The following is a 20274-nucleotide window of genomic DNA, read 5'->3' as shown; positions in this document are numbered from 1 at the left end:
TGTGCTTCAGTTTCCCCATCTGACAAATGGGTATAATATGCCTACCTCAAAGGGTTGTCATGAGGATTAAATGCAAAAAAAATTAAGTAGCTAGAACTGTGCTTGTCACATAGTGTTCAATAAAGGTTGCCTATAATTATAATAAAAAATAATGCATCTTGGGAATTCACTGGTGGTCCGGTGGTTAGGACTCCGTGCGTTCACTGCCGAAGGCCCAGGTTCAATCCCTGGTCAGGCAACTAAGATCCCGTAAGCCGTGCAACACAACCAAAAAAAAATAAAACAGGGGCTTCCCTGGTGGCGCAGTGGTTGAGACTCTGCCTGCCAATGCAGGGCACACGGGTTCGAGCCCTGGTCTGGGAAGATCCCACATGCCGCGGAGCAACTAGGCCCATGAACCACAGCTACTGAGCCTGCGCGTCTGGAGCCTGTGCTCCGCAACAAGAGAGGCCACGATAGTGAGAGGCCCGCGCATCGCGATGAAGATTGGCCCCCGCTTGCCGCAACTAGAGAAAGCCCTCGCACAGGAACGAAGACCCAACACAGCCATAAATAAATAAATAAATTTATTAAAAAAAAAATAAATAAATAAATAAAACAAAACATCTTGGTCAAGTAGGATTAACCCCACAGAAAAAAGCATGGGTCAATATTTTTAAAATCTATTGATGTAATTTTTTTTAAATTTATTTATTTATTTTTGGCTGTGTTGGGTCTTCATTGTTGCGCGAGGGCTTTTCTCTAGTTGCGGTGAGCGGGGGGCTACTCTTCGTTGTGGTGCTAGGGTTTCTCATTGCGGTGGCTTCTCTTGTTGCAGAGCATAGGCTCTAGGCACGTGGGCTTCAGTAGTTGTGGCACGCAGGCTTAGTAGTTGTGGCTCATGGGCTCTAGAGCCCAGGCTCAGTGGTTGTGGTGCACGGGCTTAGTTGCTCTGCGGCATGTGGGATCTTCCCCGACCAGGGCTCGAACCCGTGTCCCCTGCATTGGCAGGTGGATTCTTAACCACTGCACCACCAGGGAAGCCCTATTGATGTAATTTTATATTAATAGATTAATGATGAAAGACACAAGATTAAAAAAAAAAAGACACAAGATTATTTCAACTGATGTTGGAAAAAAGGCACTTTATAAAGTTCACCTTATTATTACAATACTTTTTAAACTCAGCAACCTCAACTTGGTAAAGATTTTATACCAAAAATTTACAGCAAGTATTACATTTAATTGAGGCTTCTTAGTGTGTTCCTTTTAGACTAGGAACAAGACCAGGATGCCCAATCACCACTATTGTTTAACATATTACTGGAGGTCTGGCCAATGTTGTAAGGACAGAAAAAAGACTGAAGAGACATGTTTTAGGTGGAATAACTCAAAATTATATAGATGTCAACTCTCCCCAATAGTCTACAAATTAATTGCAATCTCAAAAATAATTCTAGATTAAAGATCTACAAGTAAAGTTCCACCTTGAAAAGGCTTTGTGAAGAAGGGAGACTAACCTTATCAAATACTAAAATACACTACAAAACCATAGGAATAAAATACATTGTAGCATTGTTCAAGAACACATTTTAGTTCAAGAACAAACAGACCAATGAAATAAAATCCAGGTAGATATGAGAACTTAATATACAAGAAAGGAGGTACCACAATCAATGTGGAAGGGGTGGTTTATTTTGTGCGTGGAGTTGGGAAAACTGATTCACAGTAAACATGATATACAAAGGTAGGCTCAAAATGGAATAAAGACCTGAATGTGAAAGACAAAAGTCTTGAGTTGAAAGGAGAATATATTTCACCTAGGAGTCGTTAAGTATTCCTTAAATAAAATTTAAATCGAAAGCACAAACTATTTTGATCACATTAAAATTAAGGATTTCTATTCAAAGCATGATATAATGGACAGAGTTTAAAGATGGAATACAGAGTGGAGGAAGATATTTGTAATAATTAAAACTGACAATGACTAAACTAGAATTCCTGCAAATTAGCATTGGCAAAGGATATATGAGCAGACAATTTACAGAAAAGTTAAAGTGAAAGGCTAACAAGCAAATGAGGAGATGCTCAAGCTTATTAGTCATCAGAAAAATGCAAATTAGAACCATGGTGAGATACAACTTCATACTATTAGAGTAGCAAAAAGTAAAAAGCCAGATAATCTGAATGTTGTCAAGGACAGAGGCATACAGGATCCCTCAGGTCTGCAGCCATTTTAGGGATCAAAATATCTGAACTTGATCAGATTAAAGATAAGCACATCCTATGATACATCAATTCACTTCCTATCTTATATTTCAAAGAAATGTTTACAATGGTCCTAACAGAACTTGTACAAGAATGTTCATCACGGCCTTGCTTGTGTTTTCAGAGATGATGAGGCACCAAGTGTCCATCACTGGGGGAAGGGAAGGATGAAATGGGGCAGATGCACTCAATGGAGTATTAGGCTTTGGTACACAGAGCACCAGGAATGGATCTTTGAAACATACTGTTATGGAAAAAAAATTTTTTTAAGTAAGAAACACAGTCCCCAAACAACCCAATCAAAAAATGGGCCAAAGGTCTAAACAGACATTTCTCCAAAGAAGAGATACAGCTGGACAAGAGGCACATGAAAAGATGCTCAACATCACTAATTATTAGAGAAATGCAAATCAGAACTACTATGAGGGGGGGCTTCCCTTGTAGCGCAGTGGTTGAGAATCTGCCTGCCAATGCAGGGGACACGGGTTCGAGCCCTGGTCTGGGAAGATCCCACATGCCGCGGAGCAATTAGGCCCGTGAGCCACAACTACTGAGCCTGCGCGTCTGGAGCCTGTGCTCCACAACAAGAGAGGCCGCGACAGTGAAAGGCCCGTGCACCGCGATGAAGAGTGGCCCCCGCTCGCCGCAACTAGAGAAAGCCCTCGCACAGAAACGAAGACCCAACACAGCCAAAAATAAATAAATAAATAAATTTATCAAAAAAAAAAAAAAAAAAAGGGTAGGTGGACTTCGAATTGTTAAAAAAAAAACAAAACTACTATGAGGTATCACCTCACACCTGTTAGAATGGCCACCATCAACTACAAATAGCAAATGCTGGAGGGGGTGTGGAGAAAAGCGAACCCTCCTATATACTGCTGGTAGCAATGTAAATTGGTGCAGCCCCTATAGAGAACAGTATGGAACTCCCTTAAAAAACTAAAAATAGAGTTACCATATGACCCAGCAATTCCACTGCTGGGCATATACCCAGAGAAAACCATAATTGGAAAGGATACATGCACCCCCAGTGTTCATTGCAGCACTATTTACAATAGCCAGGACATGGAAGCAACCTAAATGTCCATTTACAGATGAATGGATAAAGAAGATGTGGTACAGGGGCTTCCCTGGTGGCTCAGTGGTTAGGAGTCCGCCTGCCAGTGCAGGGGACATGGGTTCGAGTCCTGGTCCGGGAAGATCCCACATGCCGCGGAGCAACTAAGCCCAGGCACCACAACTACTGAGCCTGCACGCTAGAGCCTGCGAGTCACAACTACAGAAGCCCGTGTGCCCTAGAGCCTGTGATCCTCAACAAGAGAAGCCACCACAATGAGAAGCCCGTGCACCACAAGGAAGAGTAGCCCCCACTCACTGCAACTAGTGAAAGCCCATGCACAGCAACAAAGACCCAAGACAGCCAAAAAAAAAAAAAGAAGATGTGGTTCATATATACAATGGAATATTACTCAGCCATAAAAAAGAATGAAATAATGCCATTTGCAGCAAGCGACATGATGGACTTAGAAATTGTTATACTGAGTGAAGAAAGTCAGAGAAAAACAAATGTCATATGATATCGCTTAAATGAGGAATCTAAAAAAATGGTACAAATGAACTTATTTACAGAACAGAAATTGAGTCACAGATGCAGAAAACAAACTTATGGTTACCAAAGGGGAAAGGGGCGGGGGAGGGATAAATTGGGAGATTGTGAATGACATATACACACTACTATATATAAAATAGATGACTAACAAGAACCTACTGTATAGCACAGGGAACTCTATTCAATACTCTGTAATGACCTATATGGGAATAAAATCTAAAAAAGAGTGGAGATATATATATGTATAACTGACACACTTTGCTGTACAGCAGAAACTAACACAATGTGGTAAATCAACTACACTCCAATAAAAAAGAATAATTAAAAATAAAGAAACACCGTCTCATTCTCATAAATTAAACTCAAACACACAAAGGTACTGTTATTAAAACATTATTGAAATTTACAATAATACTTAATTATAATTCCAAGGATTAACTAAATGATTGTCCTTGAGGGGAGAGGAAGGAGAACGGGATTGGAAATGAGGGAAAGAGAGATGTTATTCTGGCAGCAGTGGGAGACTGTATAATAAAGGGGCAGGAATGAAAATGAGGTGAGAAGTGTGCTGGGAAAATCTGGATGGGGAAAGTTCTGCTATCAATTCTGTACTTGGATCTCTTCAACGGTTTCCAGATAGGCAAGTGAAAAATTTGACTCTGGGCCTTTGGGTAGAATGATCATATGCCAGTTTGCTGGCAAAAAATCTTGGTTTATACTCAAGACGTCCCAGAAAATAACGCCTCCTTTCACTCCTGGTTGGGATGATAAATGTATGGTCACCATACTTTTGGGATATATCAGTGAATAAACAAATGTCTTTGCCCTCAGGGAGCTTACACTCTACTCTGGAGAGAAAGACAATGAACAATAAACTTAGTAAATTATGTATTTCATTAGAGAGTAAAAGTGACAAGGAAAAATAAAACATAGATTAAGAGAAAAAAAAGATTTAGAGGACTCAAATGTGCTGAGGGTGGGGGTAGGGCACACAGATTGTAGCATTTAAAAAGGGTCCCAGGGCTTCCCTGGTGGCGCAGTGGTTAAGAATCCGCCTGCCAATGCAGGGGACACGGGTTCGAGCCCTGGTCCGGGAAGATCCCACATGCCACGGAGCAACTAAGGCCGTGCGCCACAGCTACTGAGCCTGTGCTCTAGAGCCCATGAGCCACAACTACTAAGCCTGCATGCCACAACTACTGAAGCCTGCGCGCCTAGAGCCCGAGCTCTGCAACAAGAGAAGCCACTGCAATGAGAAGCCCATGCACCACAACGAAGAGTAGCCCCTGCTCGCCACAACTAGAGAAAGCCCACACACAGCAGCGAAGACCCAATGCAGCCAAAAATAAATAAATAAATAAACTTAAAAAAATAAAAATAAAAAGGGTCCTCAGGGTAGATAAACCACATTGAGAAGGTGACATGTGAACAAACACTTGAGGGAGGTCAGGGAGTTGGCCAAGCTGACACCTGGAGGGAAGAGCAATCTAGGCAATGGGGACAGCCAGCTCTTGCAAAGGCCCTGGCGTAGGAACAGAAAGAGCAAGGGATAGAGAAGAAAGAGTAGGAGAGGAGGTCTGGCCTAAGAGGCCATGGTGAACACTGAGATGAGGAGCCATTGCGGGATATTGAGCAGGGCCTCCACATGATGTGACTTATGTTTCTATAAAAGATCACTCTGGCTGTTGCCTCAGGAATAGACTGAGCGGGGGCAAGGATAGAAGCACAGAGACCTACTTGGAGGCTGTTTACAGTGAACCTAAAAAAGTGATGATGGCAGCTCAGACAAAAGTGGCATCATGGAAGTGCTAAGAAGAGGCTGGCTTCTGGCTCCTTTTTGAAGGTAGAGTTAATAGGATTTCCTAAATAAAGGAATGAGGCAGGGGAGGGTGAAAGAAAAGAGAGGAATTAAAGAAGGTAGCAGAGCAAGGGAAGGTGGTCATGGTGATGAGATGGTTCTCCCTGGATTTAGGCAATAAGGGGTAAAGGTGTGCATTTTCTGTAGAGAATATAAAATAATAAAATGGGCTAGATGTTGGTCTGCTGTTTGCTATCATCATGCACCAGCGATTTTTAGCAATGTCTAAAAAGTCATAAAATACTCCCTCTCCACCACGGCAGACCACTGCATTGTCTGTCCCACTCTCCATCCCCACCTTTGGTATACCACTAAGATCACTTGAGGATTTGGAGGCCTGAGTACTGGAAAGATGCCCTCAATTTTGTGGTGGAAGGCTATGGAATGAGGAATTTGGGGGAGCAGAGGGAGAGATTAGGAGTTCCGTTCTGAACATTTTTTAAAAATATTTATTTATTTATTTGGCTGCATTGGGTCTTAGTTGGGGCACTTAGGATCTTTGTGGCAACGCATGGGCTTCTCTCTAGTTGTGGCACCTTGGGCTTAGTTGACCCTGCCATATGGGATCTTAATTCCCTGACCAGGATGGAACCCGCATCCTCTGCATTGGAAGGTGGATCTTAACTACTGGACCACCAGGGAAGTCCCAGTTTTGAACATTTTATTTATTTATTTATTTATTTATTTATTTATTTATTTATTTTTGGCTGTGTTGGGTCTTCGTTTCTGTGCGAGGGCTTTCTCTAGTTGCGGCAAGCGGGGTCCACTCTTCATCGCGGTGCGCGGGCCTCTCACTGTCGCGGCTTCTCTTGTTGCGGAGCACAGGCTCCAGACGCGCAGGCTCAGTAGTTGTGGCTCACGGGCCCAGCTGCTCCGCGGCATGTGGGATCTTCCCAGACCAGGGCTTGAACCCATGTCCCCTGCACTGGCAGGCAGATTCTCAACCACTGTGCCACTAGGGAAGCCCCTGAACATTTTAAATTTGAGATATCTATTCAACTTTCAAGCAGATTCAAGCAGTATGTGACTGGACAGATAAATAAGTTTGGAGTTCAGGAAAGAGGTCTGGGCTAGAAATATAAATTTGGAAGTTACTGGCATACAAATGGAATTTAAACTATGAAACTGGACGAGATTGGCAAGGGGGTGCAAGTAGGGAGAGAAGAGAATAGGATCAAATTTTGAGACGTGGAGCACTCCCACGTTAAGAGGTCTGGGAGAAGGGAAGGAATCCACAAAGAGACAGAGAAGAGATGGGAGGTAGATGATGTGGAGTCCTGGAAACCAAGACAAATAAGTGTATCGAGGAGGAGGAGGGAATTTAACAAAACGGAGGTCACTGGTGACCTTGGCCAGGCAGTTTCAGTGGAATCCTGGAGCCAAAATCAGATTGGAGTAGGATTAAAAGAGAATGAGAGGAGAGGAATTAAAGATAGCGAAGAGACAAGACATAACTCTTTGGAGGAGATTGGCAGGAAGGTAGAGTGAAGAGAAGTTTCTTTTAAGATGGTAGAAGTACAGTGTTTGTAAACTGATGGGAATGATCCAGTAGAGAGCAAAAGTGGGTGATATAGAGAAAGAGGAAGATCAATGGAGCAATGTCATCAAGGCTAGTGACTTGGGTGATTGGCTTTAAGTAGGAACACGAAAGTTCATCTATTGTAGCTAATAGGAAGCATGTACGTAGGTTTAGAGTTTGAAATTGCCATTGTTTCTAGACCATTTCTTTAACCAAATCTGCACCATGAAGTGCATGGGCCAAAATTTTATATTCAAACATAGAAAAATGTCGTCAGGCACCTAGTAAGTGCTCAGGGAATGATAGATATAATAATATTATTATTCCTAGCTCTTTATTTTCAACAGACTCAAGTCTCTCCCCACTGGCGCCACCCAATCTCTCTCTTCCCTTTCATAGCCAAAGTACTTGAAACAGTTGTCGACATAAAGACTCTACTTCTTTGCCTTTCCTTCATCCTTCAACCATTGAAATCTTGCTTCACTCTCACCACTCCAACTAAAATCTCTTAATGCTAAATCCAGTAAATATGGCTCATTCCTCATTCTCCCTGATCTCTCATTTGACCCTGATGACTATGCCCTACTTGAAACTTTGTCTTTTCTTGCTTCCAGTAATACCACCCTCTTGTGGGGTGCACCTTCTACCCTTAGACCCATTACTTTTCACCTCCTTCCTGGGTTTATATCCCTTGCTATGTAATGGGCATTGGTGGCTTGTGCATACACAGGCTCCACTTCCCCTTCGACTGAGAAGAATAGATCCATTTTCCTGTGGGGAACCATCCTTCCACCTATCTTGGTTCAAGGGACACCAGTCCCACCCCCACGACAAGAGAAAGCTTATGACCTACGCCTGGCCAATTTATTATGGCTCAAGAAATGTCTAATGACTCAATACGGACCATTGAGAATCATTCCGAGGACTTTCGCTAGAACTATTAAGAAAGCACTATGTTCTTCCTATGGACTTTAGTTGTTATCTTTTTTATAGAAAGAGCTTGCCTGAGAAGAAAGCTAACCCAGAGGACAAATGCCATGATCTAGCCATACCCCAAAGCTAGTTCTTTTTTCTGAGTCAAGAAACTCTTTTTTGTTTTGTTTTTGCTTAAGTCAGTTTTATTTGGGTTTCTATTATTTACAACAGAAGAATCTTGGAAGATATAGCCTGCATATTTTATGTTGCTGTTTCTCATGCTTTTAATCTGGGATTCTCTTTTTTTAATTGGTCTTTCTTTGGGTGCTTCTATTCATGCAGCTGCAATTTATATACTAATTATGCTCAGATTTAAGTGTTCAGTACTGACTTTTCTCATAGCCATCAACTGTTTATTAGACTCTTCCACATGGATATCCCACAAATATTGAAAACCCAGTTTGTCTAGACCTTCACTCATCATCTCACTCCTCCTCCCCAAACCTACTGTTTATTCCTAATTCTGTAAGTGACACCACCATTCACCCAGTTGCCAAAAAAAATTATACTAGACTTTTCTGTGTTTCATCCAATCAGCCCAGGAATCTCAGGTCATGGCACCTTCTTTATCCACATTCTTTCATCCAATCCACCACTGAGTGTGTGGCAAGGACTGAATGAGATAACCCATGTAAAGTATTTAAAACAGGGTCTGAGCGACTTCCCTTGTGGCGCAGTGGATAAGACTCCGCGCTCCCAATGCAGGGGGCTGGGGTTCGATCCCTGGTCAGGGAACTAGATCCCAAGTGCATGCTGCAACTAAGAGTTCTCATGCCACAGCTGAGGAACCTGCCTGCTGCAACTAAGACCCGGTGTCTGAAACATAGTAAGTCTACCTGCCTGTCTTCCATTAGTCCCAGAGGCCAGGGACGATGACTGGTCCATTTTCAAACATCCTGAGTCTAGCGGGGGCCTGATATGCTTATTGAATGAGTGAATGAAATGAATGATTGACAAGATGATATAGGGAGAAGCCTAGAGAAGCAATCTAAGGATATATCATCATGTACTTGAGGAATGTAGGAAGAGCCAATTAAAAAGTTTTGAGAGAGACTAGGTAAACCAAGATGGTTCTACACTTCAGAGCAGAGTAAGCTTGAGTAAGGACTAGGTTGCTGATAGGTCCCAGTTTTTAAGGTCAGAGAAAATGAGAGTAGAGAGGTCACTCTGTAGGATGATCGGGGGTAAGCCCTGCAGGAAGTATTTCAGGCTGTATCTGTAGCCCTCCTCTCATCTCCCCTCCACCCTCCCCTAGTTTTCATGGGATTAGGATAAAATAATGCCCCTCATCTGGAACTGGTGTTCCTTTCACCATTCTGCACTTGATCACTCCCATAGCAAAGCCTCTGGGTATTGTTGTTAAGGTTATACACTGTACAACACCACCACATCTAGATATCTTTGCTATTCAGAATTTTAAAGAACATTTTATTATAATTTTGCTGACTCCAAAGTCATAGTGATTTGTATAGTTACTGCAATAATGTTATGCATACACTAAAGTGTCTTTTTCTAACAAAGTCATTCCATTTTGACAATAATCAAAACATTTGTTGCTCTAATACCTAAAATAACTTAAACAAGATCTGCTTTTTTGACTGCAGTATTGACCAGTTATCATCTAAAAAAGAAAAGAAAAGAAAAGTATCCTATTGGTATCAGTGGCCTGGCCAAATGTGATATATTTTATCTTATAGTTCACACCATCTGCTTCTATATGTCTGTACTATGAGGTTATTGTTGTTATTATTAGTAAATTAAATTTACTAATACTTTCATAATGACACAAATTATTATGTAATAACTATCATGAATCCACCATTAAAAATCTACAAAGAATTACATAGATAAAGTTAAAGATTATTATATAATGACCTGCCAATTATATCAATTGTTTATTTACTGTTATAGAAATTTCATTACTACAAATATTATATACTGTTAAAGTTTATTAGTACATAACACTGATAATATTTTAAAGTGTTATGAATAATAAGATAAAATACTAAATTATAATATTATTTCTCCTCAGATAAAAAAAAATTTCTTTTTTCAAAGCACCATGAGATCCAGGGACTTCCCTGGTGGTCCAGTGGTTAAGACTCTGCACTTCCACTGCAGGGGGCACAGGTTCGATACCTGGTTGGGGAACTATGATCTCTCATACTGGGCAGTGTGGCCAAAAGTAAATAAACAAACAAACAAACAAACAAACAAATATTTAAAAAATAAACTTAAAAAATTAATCATGAGATCCAGAAAAAGAAATCGGAAAGCTGTTAAATAAATTTTATTTATTTAAAAAATATGTATGTAGTTGCTTACAATGATCTAGGCACTGTCTTCAGCATTCTACTTCCATTAACCATACTTAGCAATGCCTCTAGATGACTAGATTTCTGGAAAAATTAAATGGATTGCCAGAAGAAAGGGAAAAAGTTCAGAGGTACTAGTTTTAGCAAAACACAGCACTAACACACTGCTGGTGGGGCAGGATGGGAGTTTACTTTGGTCTTCCACACTCTCATAACTGATGGAATTCAAGAAAAACTAGAAGAGAGGAAAAAAACAAAAACTAAGAATCCATTAAACCAAATGTACTTGCTGCCTGTCAGGTACCTGACCACAGAACCACAGAACTTTGCATATTAAACAGGCAACTCTGGTTGAAATTATCTATCTCAGGTAAGAAATGTTAAGTTTCCAAAGAACAACATTGATAGGAAGTTTTGGAAAATTAATACTCTCAATTCTTCTTAAAAAAAAAAATCACTAACTCCTGGTTACTTTATTCTACCTCAAAGGATTCTTTATTTTGTCTACATTGTAAAGTCTTTGGGGATGGGAAAAAACACACACACACACAAAAAACAAATCAACGCTAGAATGAAAATGAAAGCAAAGATTGGCAGCATTTACTGCATATTCCTAATAAACATGAAGAAAGTTAAATGCACACCAACCAAATTGAAATCTGATTCCAAAAATATATCCCGGTGAAAAATGAGAAAAAATGGGTGCTGTTTTGAACATATGATACTTATGATTCACTTTTTGATGAAGGAATATCCAAGCTCATCCAAGAAGGTTGAGTGTGGGAAATGTTCTTAATTTGGCAGTAATCATAGCAGAATTTGATACAATTATGTCAGAATATTTATGCAAAATATAAACAATGACACAAAGTAATATTACACATGTTTAGGGAATAAAAGACAAAACAAAATAATTAAATATATGTAGATATAGATGCAGTGAATAAGAACATGTTGAATAAAGTAAAAATGTTAGACATTACTCAGTTATTTTAAATACAGTTCTAGGAACAAATTATGTAGAATACAAAACAATTATTTCAGATTTGTTGATTTCCAAAATACAAAAATACCTATACGTGAACATACTGGGGGATTTTGTTTAGCAGATGAATTGACTAGAGAAGGATTTTACATTCTCAGTAGACCACTTACAAAAACTGAATCTAGACAAAAATAACCCAAGAGGCCAGGAATATGACAATGCAGCAAAAATGCATGGAAAACCATAATAGATTGTAACAAAAGATTCTTGAAAAATAATTCTGGGAAATCTGTTTTCTGTATTCTTTAAAATTAATAGTGAATGATGTGGTAAAATATTCTTTTGACATCACTGAATTTTTAAATATTGTCCAGGAAAAATCCAGCAAAATTTCAGTTTTGATGAAATGCTGGAGTGTTTTAAACATGTATTTTCAAACATAAATTTTCCAACACTGAATGTCAATGTTGAATTCACAATGAGAAAGTTAAGTGAATGCCATAATGTCACTAAAAACTCAAGAGGCAGGATGCAAAGCCCTTTTTAGGAACTGTTAATTATATTATCAATAATAATGATATAGATTCTAGAATGCAAAGTATATTCTAGCAAATTTCAACTTTTAAATGTATTTGCTCAGGGCTAATATGAAATGGTATTTAGGTAAAATTTTTTAAATAAATCTTACAGGAACCAAAAGTTTATATACATAATGCCCTTGAAAGCGCTGAAAAAGTTATGTTCTTTGTCTAAAACAGGAAGCAAGATTTATGAAAAATAGGTTATTGATGTCAAATTACAGAATTTCAACATTGATGCCATTACCCAGGTAGAAAATGCTAAGAAAAAGAAGGAAGACTCATTTTATTGTGATTTCCAAGAACTAAAATTCAATTTCAAAATTATTTCAATTTATTTTGCTATACCCGACCCACTAATAACATCCTTAAAAGAAAGATTTATGATATTAAAAGAATATCATGACCTTTTAAAAATGTTCTAATCCAGACAACATATATAACTTGAAGAATATGATAAATATGGACTACTGCAACTCTGTATAAAATTTACAATTGAAATAAACTTTATACATAAAAGAAGATTTTGATGGGACATTAATGTATTAAGAACCAAACATCTGGGGCTTCCCTGGTGGCGCAGTGGCAGAGAATCTGCCTGCCAATGCAGGGGACACGGGTTCGAGCCCTGGTCTGGGAAGATCCCACATGCCGCGGAGCAACTGGGCCCGTGAGCCACAACTACTGAGCCTGCGTGTCTGGAGCCTGTGCTCCACAACAAGAGAGGCCGCGATAGTGAGAGGCCTGCGCACCGCGATGAAGAGTGGCCCCTGCTCGCCGCAACTAGAGAAAGCCCTCGCACAGAAACTAGAGAAAGCCCTCGCACAGAAACGAAGACCCAACACAGCCAAAAATTAAAAAAAAAAAAAAAAAAAAAAAGAACCAAACATCTTGTTATTTTCTGAACTCCAATATGACTACCATTGAAGAATTGTAATACATTTGCAACAATGATAATTTTCTATTATTTTACATTCAATATTTGTGTAATTTACACAGAATGCCTTAATGTTTGTCATAATTGTAATATTGAGAAATAATAAACTAACCTATAAAATGTCCTACTGGAGAACAGGGTGACTTTTTCTAATTCTTTAAAACAGGGATCAGTGAATTCCCTGGCGGGCCAGTGGTTGGGACTCTGTGCTCTCACTGCCAAGGGCCTGGGTTCGATCCCTGGTCGGGGGACTAAGATCCCACAAGCTGCGAGGCACAGCCAAACATTAAAAAAACAAACAGAAAACAACAACCAAAAAAAAAACAACAAAAAAAACCAAGGATCATGTTTCCCTGGTGGCGCAGTGGTTAAGAATCTGCCTGCCAATGCAGGGGACACGGGTTCGATCCCTGGTCTGGGAAGATCCCGCATGCCGCGGAGCAACTAAGCCCGTGCACCACAACTACTGAGCCTGTGCTCTAGAGCCCGTGCGCCACAACTACTGAGCCTGCGCTCTAGAGCCCGTGCGCCACAACTACTGAGCCCACGTGCCACAATTACTGAAGCCCGCACGCCTAGAGCCGGTGCTCCACAGCAAGAGAAGCCACTGCAAATGAGAAGCCCACGCACCACAACCAAGCGTAGCCCCTGCTCAACGCAACTAGAGAAAGCCCACGCGCAGCAACGAAGACCCAACACTGCCAAAAATAAATAAATAAATTAATTTAAAAAAAAAAAAAAGAGGATCAGCAAAGTACAGCCTGCATGTTGAATTCTCAACCTGCTCCCTGTTTTTATATGATCCCTACAAGCTAAGAATGGTTTTAACATTTTTCGATGGTTGAAAAAAAAATCAGAAGAATACTATTTCTTGACATGTAAAGATGATATGAAATTTAAATTTCAGTGTCCATACATAAAGTTTTGTTGGAACACAGTCATGCACATTTGTTTAAGCATTGTCTGTGACTGCTTTCATGCTCCAACAGCAGAGTTGAGTACTTTCGACAGAAACCATATGATCCACAAAGCCTAAAATATGTACTATCTGGCCCTTTACAGAAAAAATTTGCCAACCCATGTTCTAAAAGGTACCCTATGAGCTTGGTGCGGCCCTGCAGAGCCGTCAATCCAAGCAAAGTTCCCTACAGATCTCCCCATCACCTAGCTGCCCCTTGAGCATCTCACCTTGATGGGTCACAGACATCTTGAATTTATCCTGGCCCATACCTTCCCATACCTGCTTCTTCTGGCACCTCCATCAACCCAATGGTTCAAGCCAGAGCTTTACAGTTATTCTTGAATCCTCTCCACTTGAACTTCCTGCTCCTCCATCCCATTAATACCTCTTCTGTATCTTGCAAACCCATACCTTTCTCCATATACTTCCTGCCACCCTGGCTGAATTCATTAGCATTTTCTGCAGGATGACTGGACCAATGTCCTCAGTGGGGATCCTGGCCCCTACTCTTGGGCCCTCTAATCCATCCTCCACCAGGGAGCCAGAATGGTCTTCCTAGAATACAAATCTGACTTCATCATTTCCCTTCTTCCATCACCTCCATGGTAGAGTGCTAGACCATTTGTCTATCTACGATCTCTTCCAGTCATGGCACCATCTTTCCTCTGGCCTCTTTCTATGTGGGTATGGTGGGACTGACAATCCCAGCATCTGGCCAATGGGCCACCCCAGGTGGGCAAGAGTCCCACACTGGGCCAATCAGGCTCTCTTTCCCGGGAATTTTTTTTTTTTGGCCACACCTCGGAGCTTGCAGGATCTTAGTTCCCCAACCAGGGATTAAACCTGTGCCCCCTGCAGTGGAAGCATGGAGTCCTAACCACTGGACCGCCAGGGAATTCCTTCTTTCCTGGGAATTTTCATCTTGAGTGAAGATACATAGAAATGTTAAATCTATTGATGTGAGAGGCAGCTTTATGGGGTGGGGTTTTGGGTGTGGGCTCTGGAGCCATATGGCTTAGATTTGAATTTCAACTCCACCATTCACTAAACTGTATGACTTTGAGCAAGTCACATAACGGTCCCATGCCTCAGTGTCCTCACCTATGCAGTGGGGAATCAGAACAACTGGTCACACTTACTGAGGCCTGGTCACTTGAGGATTAAATAGGCTCATGCATGTGAAGTGCTGAGAGCAACACTTGGCACATGGTGGGAGCCTAGTAAAGGAAGCTCTCCTTATTACCTAGAGAGTTAGCACACAAGTTCCTGTAGCTGGGACCCGCCTCTTCCTCTTCCCTGGGCCTGCCTGTTTGTTCTTTCAGCTCTAAGAAAGCCTTCGTCTTTCTTAAAATAGTTCAAGTGGAATTTTGTTCATTTTAAACAAGGAACTCTAGCCAACACCCTGTGGTTTCTCACCACCCCAGGGGACACAGATCAGAAACCTCCACAAGGGCTCGAGGTCCTGGGTGCCCCAGCCCTGTCAATCTCCCAGCCTCAGTTCTTTCCACTGCCTCTCTTCACCACCTCCCTTTCCAGCTCCTTGTGTGTCCCTGAATTTGCCAAGCTCTCCCTTTGAACCCAGGCTTCAGATTCTCTGCTTCCTAATCAGAAGTGCTCTCTCCTGGCTTCCACACACCTCCCCCCTTCCCCCCTTCAGGTAACAACCTTTTTATTTATGGTTGCGTTGGGTCTTTGTTGCAGTGCGCGGGCTTCTCATTGCGGTGGCTTCTCTTGTTGTGGAGCACGGGCTCTAGGCGCGCGGGCTACAGTAGTTGTGGTGCGTGGGCTCTAAAGCGCAGGCTCCGTAGTTGTGGCGCACAGGCTGAGTTGCTCCACGGCATGTGGGATCTTCCCAGACCAGGGCTCGAACCGTGTCCCCTGCATTGGCAGCCGGATTCTTAACCACTGCATCACCAGGGAAGTCCCAGGTAACAACCTTTTAAACTCCTTCCCATTCTGGTAAATAAAAACAGGTCACATCCACCCACTCCTGATAGGCCTCTGGAAAGGGACAAGGCCCTGCCCCACCCCCACCAGGTTTAGGATCACTGATAAGAGACTTGTGACAACCCCTTTGACCAGATTTCTTGACCAGATTTCCTTCCATTTTACTTTTTATAGTCTGCATTAAGAAAAAAAAATCCGGGGTACTTCCCTGGTTGTCCAGTGGTTAGGTCTTGGCGCTTCCAATGCAGGGGACGCGGGTTCAATCCCAGGTCAGGGAACTATTGATAAGATATCACATGCTGCACGGCGCGGCCAAAAAATAAAAAAATAAATAAAAATTTAAAAATTAAGGCTTCCCTGGTGGCACAGTGGTTGAGAATCCACCTCCAATGCAGGGGACATAGGTTCCATCCCTGGTCCAGGAAGATCCCACATGCCGCGGAGCAACTAAGGCCGTGCGCCACAGCTACTGAGCCTGCGCTCTACAGCCCATGAGCCACAACTACTAAGCCTGCATGCTGCAACTACTGAAGCCCACGTGCCTAGAGCCCGTGCTCCGCATCAAGAGAAGCCACCACAATAAGCCCACGCACCATAAAGAAGAGTAGACCCCGCTCACCGCAACTATAGAAAGCCCACACGCAGCAATGAAGACCCAATGCAGCCAAAAATAAATAAATTAAAAATAAATAGGGCTTCCCTGGTGGCGCAGTGGTTGAGAATTCACCTGCCAATGCAGTGGACACGGGTTCGTGCCCCTGTCCGGGAAGATCCCACATGCCGCGGAGCGGCTAGGCCCGTGAGCCACAACTACTGAGCCTGCGCGTCTGGAGTCTGTGCTCCGCAACGGGAGAGGCCGCGACGGTGAGAGGCCCGCGCACCGCGATGAAGAGTGGCCCCCGCTCGCCACAACTAGAGAAAGCCCTCGCACAGAAACGAAGACCCAACACAACCAAAAATAAATAAATAAATAAAATTCAAAAAATAAATAAATAAATAAATAAATAAATAAAAATAAATAAAAATTTTTTAAAAAATCAAGGGTTGGGGGAGGGATAAATTAGGAGTTTGTGATTAGCAGATACAACCTACTATACAAAATAAAGAACAAGGTCCTACTGTATAGCATAGGGAAGTTAGGGAACTATATTCAATATCCTGTAAAAAACCATAATGGAAAAGAATACGGAAAAGAATGTATATGTATGTATATATGGGTGCACATATATGTATTATACACCAGAAACTAACACAACATTGCAAATCAACTATACTTCAATAAAGAAATAAGAGTTTTGTTTTGCATTTCCAAATAAAAGTGCTGTTGTAATATATTAATATAATATTCTTTTTAAAATGGGGAGTTCTGCTACATGCCCTTCCTTCTCCTCTCCTTTCCCACCTCTCTCCCCTACTATCCTGGGGACCCCCACATTCAGTACCTCTTCCTTGTCCCTTGTCCCCAGGCTGAGAGCTCTTGCAAGGCCAGGTCTTCAGCTTCCCCACCTCGGAGGCCCCACGGCCTGCCCAGGGAGGGGATCGGTTAATGTTTAATGAGAGAATGAATGGATACATTTTAAAGGGAGAGATAAAGGAGAGAGGGGGTTACCCTCTGCCCTCTGGGGCCTTTTCCGCTGAGTCAAGGGACCGAGACGGAATCTCTGGTCATCTTATTGTTCACAGAACCCTTTCCCGCTGCAGCAGCAGAACAAATTGATGCCACTCCCCGCCCAGTCCTCCACTCCAGACCCCGCTTCCAGGTACACCTCTCCCAGAGCTGCGCCCTTGACTCCGCCCTCTCCGCGCGGGAGGGGGGCAGGGAGTGAGCGGGGCCCCGACTCTTCGTGGACCCAGGAGGGCAGTAACGGGTGAGGGCGGGGTGTCTCTGTCCCAGCCCGACGGGTAAATAAACGTCACAGATGTCCTGTAACCCAAAGAGAAGAAAGAAACTGTTAACAGAAAGGTTAGCTAGCACCTGATGCGGGGAGTCGCTGTGTTTTCATTTTGTGTTTTCCATTTCGTGCTGTCTAGAACATGTATTACCTTTTAAAAGGAAAGCAAAACCAGAATAAATATTGCTTTCCAAGTTGTCTTTTTGTATACGTGTCTTGATTTTGTGGTTTACTGTTCTTTATTTTCAGTTGTGTAAAGCCAGGCTCCTCTCCCCAGGGCACACACAGACTCTGCACACATACAAACCCCAGGAATTAAGCCGCTCTACAAAATTATAAGTGGGAAGAAAGGGCTGGGAGAGGAGCCAGGCCCTGGAGAAGTCCGGGTGTGGAAAAGGCTTTGAGTACGAACAGGAGCAGATGCTTACACCCGCTGCCCTCTGGACTGTGGCCCCACTGCAGGCTCTACGCCGCCTTACCCACCCCCCAGCTTGGCCACACCCAGTCGGGGGAGGAGGGGGAGGGGAGGGGGAGGGGAGGGGGAGGGGAGAGGGGGAGGGGAAGCACAGGTGCGGGCAGCCTTGAGGAAACTTTAGATTTTTGCCACAATCCCTCTGTGACCTCTCTTTTCTTAAAAAAGAATGATTTCGCATCTGCTCTTTTCCTGTAAACATCTAAAACTTTAAAAAACCAAACAGTTAAGATATTTTTAAAATGTGATTTTCAAAGCAACTGTTGGGATGGAGCTCTCTTCTGCTTCTTTCACCCTTCCTCTGTCCCTACAGCGTCCCCAGGGGTGGGGAAGGGGTGGGTCCGGGCTGGGCCCTTGAAGTTCCCGCCAGGTCTGCCTCCCCCACCCCGCTGGAATCTTAGAGGGAAGCAGTTCCCTCGGGCCAAGAAGGAAATGAGTCCCCACAAGATGGCTGACCCCGGAGACCCTCCCAGGGACTTGCACAGATTCGTTTTGCAACCGGCCTAAAAATTCTGGGGACCTTGGAGTGCGAAGGGCTTTGCTTCTGGTTTTCCTAAGGCTGTCTCCTGCTTAATTAAGGAAATCACTGCTGTGCTCAACAGTTGAAGACACACGGGGAGGATCTAGAAAGGAACTTCTCCCAACTCCACCTCCCCATTCTGCCTCAGAGTCCAAGTGAAAGCTTGGCTCCGTGAGTAGGGCTGATGGACGGACCAACAGGCTCAGGCTGCAGAGCCAGGCCATTGGCTGTGGGCTAGAATCCTTGCTGGATTACCTCAGTTTCTTCATCCAGGCACTGCCCTACAGGCTTGATCCGTATTGATTCATCCTGACCACAACCCTATGAGGCGGGTGCTATTATTATTATCTTCATTGCCTGGACAAAAACCAAAGTGGAGAAAGTTGCTAAGGTCACACAGCTAGAAAATGGCGTAGCTGGGATTTGAACCCAAACAGTTTGGCATCACTAAACTTCACTGCTGCCCTTTGTGGAACACATCTTCGTCTCAGAGAATCTCTTAGAATTAAAGGAAATAGGAATGTAAAATGCTTCCCTGAGACTTCGTGAACTCTCAGTCAACAGCCATCATCATGGATTGTCTTACCCGGTCCGTTCGGAGGCAGCCACAGCCTTGGCCCTGACTGCACAAACATGGCAGTGTCCTTAGGTGCTTAAAAAAAAAATCACACTGAATTTAAAAGAAGGAAAAGGAAGAGGAGGAGGAGCAGGAGGAAGAAGAGAAGAAGAACTAGGAAAGAAGGAGAGAAGGGAGAAGAGGGGGAAAAACCCAAAAACCAGACCCTGGTGATTTAGGCAGACCGCTGTATTTTTCTCTTTAGTGCTTTTGCTTTAAAAGAGCATTTAGGGGGCTTCCCTGGTGCGCAGTGGTTGAGAATCTGCCTGCCAATGCAGGGGACACGGGTTCGAGCCCTGGTCTGGGAAGATCCCACATGCCACAGAGCAACTAGGCCCATGAGCCACAATTACTGAGCCTGCGCGTCTGGAGTCTGTGCTCCGCAACAAGAGAGGCCACGATTATGAGAGGCCCGCGCACCGCGATGAAGAGTGGCCCCCACTTGCCGCAACTAGAGAAAGCCCTCGCACAGAAACAAAGACCCAACACAGCCATAAATAAATAAATAATTTTTTTTTTAAAAGAGCATTTAGGTTGCATTAATTTCTTTATTGTGTAAAAAGTTATAATTCTCATATGTGCTCGTTATAAACATCTCAAATAAAACCCAAAAAAGTCACAGCCATTATGGCAAACAGTATGGAGATTCCTCAAAAAATTAAAAATAGAACTACCATATGATCCAGCAATCCCACTCCTGGGTGTATACCCAAATGAAATGAAATCAGGATCTTGAAGAGATATCCGTACTCTCATGTTCACTGCAGTGTTATTTACAACAGCCAAGATATGGAAGCAACCCAAGTGTCCGTTGCCAGATGACTGGATAAAGAAGATGCAGTA

At 42.7% G+C, this 20274-nt stretch overlaps 1 pseudogene across 1 annotated transcript in view; it reads left to right on the top strand.

Moving 5' to 3' along the window:
* LOC309606589 (large ribosomal subunit protein uL30 pseudogene) overlaps positions 1-18327 on the top strand; it is a 31869-nt pseudogene extending 13542 nt beyond the window's left edge. The window contains exons 2-3 of the transcript XR_014249848.1: positions 17615-17894; positions 18073-18327. The product of XR_014249848.1 is annotated as a large ribosomal subunit protein uL30 pseudogene (transcript). The remainder of the gene's footprint in view (positions 1-17614; positions 17895-18072) is intronic.
* The last annotated feature ends 1947 nt before the right edge of the window (positions 18328-20274 follow it).

This window comes from Balaenoptera borealis, assembly GCF_965194805.1.
Source record: "Balaenoptera borealis genome assembly, chromosome: 1".
NCBI lineage: Eukaryota > Metazoa > Chordata > Mammalia > Artiodactyla > Balaenopteridae > Balaenoptera > Balaenoptera borealis.
This window is presented reverse-complemented; position numbering and strand designations above follow the sequence as displayed.